General features: G+C 25.7%; 1 pseudogene; it reads right to left on the minus strand.

Moving 5' to 3' along the window:
• Window positions 1–699: 699 nt before the first annotated feature.
• LOC108685767 lies at window positions 700–4,319 on the minus strand (annotated as a pseudogene).
• Window positions 4,320–5,096: the final 777 nt, after the last annotated feature.

The raw sequence follows: 5,096 nt of genomic DNA on the forward strand, positions 1-5,096 counted from the left end.
TTTTCATATATTTTTCAACAAAATGTATTTTCTGTTTATAATTGACGCAATTTGAAAATATGATTAACTTGGATTGATTATTATCCTCATGTGAAATATGCTCGTTATTACGATATTATCGATGATCAGCCAAATCAAAATTCATTGATTATTCTCAATTAAAATATTCATTACTTGTATTGTTGCTTATCATAAAAGTATTTATAATAATATAATATAATTATAATACTTATAATTATAATACTTAATATTATTTAATCATTGGTGGAAGTTACTCATATTGTACAATAGTCTACGTGATTAGTCATTCCTTCACAAGGAACTTCAAATATTTAACAATTATAAAAGTATTTAAAAATTTAATGCTGCTAATAATTAGTTTAATAAATTTTTTTATTGATAGTTTGTTTATAAAAGTGTCTGCGTTAATTCATGCAATTTTATCTCTAGTAATTTTATCTTTGACAAAAATATTATTAAAATTTAATGTGTGAAAATAGGTAAAATAAATAAAACACTATATTTTGGTTAAAAATAGAAAATTATTTTATTAAAAAAAATGTATTTTTCATTTCATTTACATTTTTTAAAATAAAGTAATTTTCCAATATAGTATTACATAATATTAGCCAATTACATAAACTTAGAGTTACATTGACTACATGATTTTTAATTATAATATGTCGAAATCAAAGCACTTTATTTCGTAATTTTCGCTAGTATATCCAAGTAAATAACTGTCATTTCCTTCTTGTAATGCATAACGTACGATTAGGGAAATCTGTAAATAAAATTATAACAAACTTTTATAGTAACAGGTTGAAATCAAGTTACGAAAGAAACAAATTGCGCATAATTAAAAAGAAGATATATATTATCATTATTAAGTTATTCTTAAACCGATCAGATTAGAGATTGACATTGGATTGGAATTTGATACCAATTACAACAAAATTATCTAACTCGATGTTAATTTTTTCTAATTGATTAAATTCCAATTTAATCTCAAATTAACGTTGTATATTATGCACATATATTTAATTATTAATAAATATGCGCCATTATGAGTCCTCTTTTAAATTATTAAATTTTAGTAGAGATCAAGATTACCCTGAGATATATTAGCAAAATAGGGAAACTGTTTGTGTATACATATTCTTTGTCTTTCTTCAAGGCCGTGCTACCATCAACGTTGTAAATATTATTACAGGCATTTGTTTCATCAACTCCTATAAACGATAGAGTACATTAAAAAGAATTCCCTTTCACATTATTAGTCAAAATCTGAATATCTCTGTTAGGCATGAATTTCATTTCCATAGTGACAGTCGTTCCCTGTTTTAACCGACACAGACTCGTCGCAGTTGGATATCGTGATCTGATTGTGATCTTCTAACGGGATGCCTAAAATCATAAATCGTAATTTATGTTATCGAATAATGTGGGTATAATTTGTCCTGTTGTGTTTTCACACAGCTCGATTTCAAATTATTTAATTACGTAAATCATAAACACACACATTAATCAAACTACGTGATTATTTTATTCATAAAAAGCTATTTAAACTAACTAATTAAAATAATACATCATATGCTCTTTGTTCAAAGAATATGTTTATATACACATTAGAGTAAAAAAAATAGAGGATGAATGAAAACAAAAAATTATGCAGTTTTTATAAAGTTGATTATTTTGAAATACTTGATCTTCAACGAGCCCATTACAGTGTAAGAATGTAAAATAAGAGAAATTAGTAGAATATACGAAGACGAACGTATCATATAATTATTGTACGATGTTTATTCGCGCTAATAAGTAATGATCGATTAATTATTAAATTTTTTTTTAATTTATCAGATATTGATAGTAATTTTTATCAGAGTACTAAATTAATGTCATTTCACAAAAAAAAAACAGAAAATTACGTCAATCAATAAATCGACATTAATAATAAATTTTCCTCAATGTAAGAAAAAAAATATAAGTTTATTCAAATTGAAAGATGACGACACGTGCTTTTGCTTTTCATGATTATGATTCTGAAGGTTATTGCTAAAATGGCTAGAGCCGGTAGGTTAGCAAGAAATCATAGTACAATAAGACGAATGTAAATTGTACTCACGCAAACATGACAGTGTGATTTTAATTTTTTTAATGCATTTTTTATAAATGTGACTGTAATTTTTCAAATCATATACAGTTATTGCGATGCAACAATCCATTTAAATATGCAGTAAATCGAAAGAAATGTTCAAGCTAAAAATATGATTCGAAAAGTATATTTTACTAGTATGTACGTTCGCATTGAAAATGCACGAAATAAACATGTTATCACTACGCATAACTGTCGTCTAGTGATATCAGTAGTACAATATCTTTTTAAAGAAAATCCAGTTTTAACTGGTTTTAAAGGTCGATCGTACAGTATGTTCTTTCCTGTTGATTTTGTTCGCTTCGAATATACAAAGAAAAGACTTTGTTTATTTATACGAATCACGATATTTATTTTTTACTTTCGACATAAAATTTCTAAATTAGCATTGAAATTCTAACGGTGAAACAAGTCGATTGTAAATTAACGTATAAGTATTTCGCTTATCACTTTCATCGTGTATCAATTATATTTCTTATAAGCAATTACAATATATAGGTATTAATAATAGAACTATATTCATTCGTTCACATATCTCTAATAATTAGAAGTCATTAAACATTATTATTTGACGATAAAAATTTGACAATTATGAAAACACTAATTATAATTTCTGTCACGAGAAGCAATCGATATAATCATTCAATGTTTCACTCGTACGATAATATTAAAATAATAATCTGCCTGACTTTTTAAGGATAAAATTTTATTTCAGCAATTTGCATGATTCCGAATAATTCCTGTTGATAAATACTTGTACAATCTTTGAAAAAATAACAAGACGAAATTAATATATCCAATATTATATAGTATATATAATATGTCATAAGAAGAATTTTAAATATCGAAAATATATCAAAAAGTTCCTCATTTAAATCAGAATATTCTAAAATATGTGAAGTAAAAATTTTGCCAATATATTTTATGGAAAAATTGTGCAAGCATATGTAAAATTTATTTCATTTCAAGTTACATATTAATTATGAGTTAAACATTGGAAAAACATTTCAACATTCAAATAAATAAAGATATTGTATAAATACGTTTATTATTCAGACATGAATCAGTAGCGAAATCTGAAAATACAATATTTATCAAGTAAAAACAAGATGTATAATTTAGCTTGGAATACATGTACAATATGTATTGGATTGTCCGGAAAGTTCGTGCCGATTTTGAAGGAAAATTGAAACGCAGAAGATTTAAATTTTTAATTTCATTTATTATATTTAAATCTTTTGCGGCACGAACTTTCCGGACGACCTAATATATGGTATGTGTCTATTGACAAGATATACTCTTTAGATATATATTTTAATTTGCCTTGACAACGAACTATGACCAGATTCTTTTATTTTTTTTCTACTTTTATCTCTATGTTCGTAAGAATTTTCTTCAAATACATTAATTATCCTAAAGCTAAACTATGTTTAATTTTCGATTAAGTTTTAAAAATAAAGAATTATTTGTTTTTCTTTTATAAATTTAGAATAAAAAAAATGTTCACACATACTTATAGAATTATAACGTTTTTAAGAGTGCAAATAGAAAAACAAATCGATAAACTTTAACCAAATGTTTTAGAATATTCTATATAATAAAATTTTAACACAATGCAACACCGAGAAAGTTTCATGAAGGTACTTAATGATATCGACAAATCTTCTCACGTAAAGAGAAGTAATTTTAATTTTAATAAGTATCTTAGATCTATAACTTTTCCAATAACATCAAAAAAACGATCATAACTCTCAAGCACATTAAAAGCAAATTTAATAATTATTTCTGCAAATCTTTTATATAACGCTTTATCTGAAAATTTTCTTTTACGCATGTTTGAAATAATAATACTGTTGATCATTTAGTTATTCAATTATAATCCAGCAAATTTCCGTCAACTCGTCTGTATATTTACGTGAATAAATAAGTCAACTTACAAAATTATAGGAAAAACAATGAATTATTATGTTGCAAAAATAGTTCGCATTTTAAACGTGATTTATTAAAAACTAAAAGTTCTTTTAATAGGTTAATTTATAGGGTATTTTTTAATAATATTTATATGTTTTTATTCAACAATAAACTTACTAGAATCATATTGATTAATTATCGTGGCACTGGCAAGCACAATGAGTGTCGCGAAAACGAGAATCATTTCTCTCAGCATCTTATGCGGTGAAAGTGTTTCTACTTTTCCATTCAAGAAACTTCATCAGAGTGAGTCTGATCAATTCCGGCTTTCGACTGTTGACTGTAACTCGAATGCGATCACAGATGCCACTATCGTTGCATTGTATGTGAAACTTATGTATAGATTCATACAGCGTACGACATTCAACATACGATGTTTGATATAGAATTTGTTTCCTGGAAACAAAAATGTTGCTAACTAGAACCGAATTATCTTATTGGATATCGTCGTATCATCGAATGTCGCGTAAGTCCATCAGGTATCCTCATTAAAGAAGAAGATAAGAAAATAAAGTAGTCAAAGTTTGCATATTGATTTTAAAAAAGTGTATGTTTTCGAAGACTCTTTGTGGAGACTCTTATAGTTATAATCAAAGACTTAATAATCAAAGGAATTGATAAAAAAATGAAAACACAGTAAAATAGTTTGTTAAAATAGTGAATCAGCTTATTATTAATAAGAAATCTATTAAAACTAGTAATAAGGTGAAACTAATAATAAGATAACTAACTTGGACCCCCTAGGCTTTGAGGATGTTTTTAATTTTTTGCTGAGGTCAGGATTGAAACTTAATGGTTCGAAAGAGGGAACATTGAAAACATTGAAAAAAAATATAAAAATATAAATTATATTTATATATTTATATAGATGCAGTAGAGAGTCAAAAGAAAGGTAGCATTTGGGGCATCTTAATAAAATGTGTACCCAATGTGAATCGTGTATATATTCTCTCTTTTTCAAACAAAAATATTA

Source organism: Atta colombica, unplaced genomic scaffold, assembly GCF_001594045.1.
Source record: "Atta colombica isolate Treedump-2 unplaced genomic scaffold, Acol1.0 scaffold156, whole genome shotgun sequence".
NCBI lineage: Eukaryota > Metazoa > Arthropoda > Insecta > Hymenoptera > Formicidae > Atta > Atta colombica.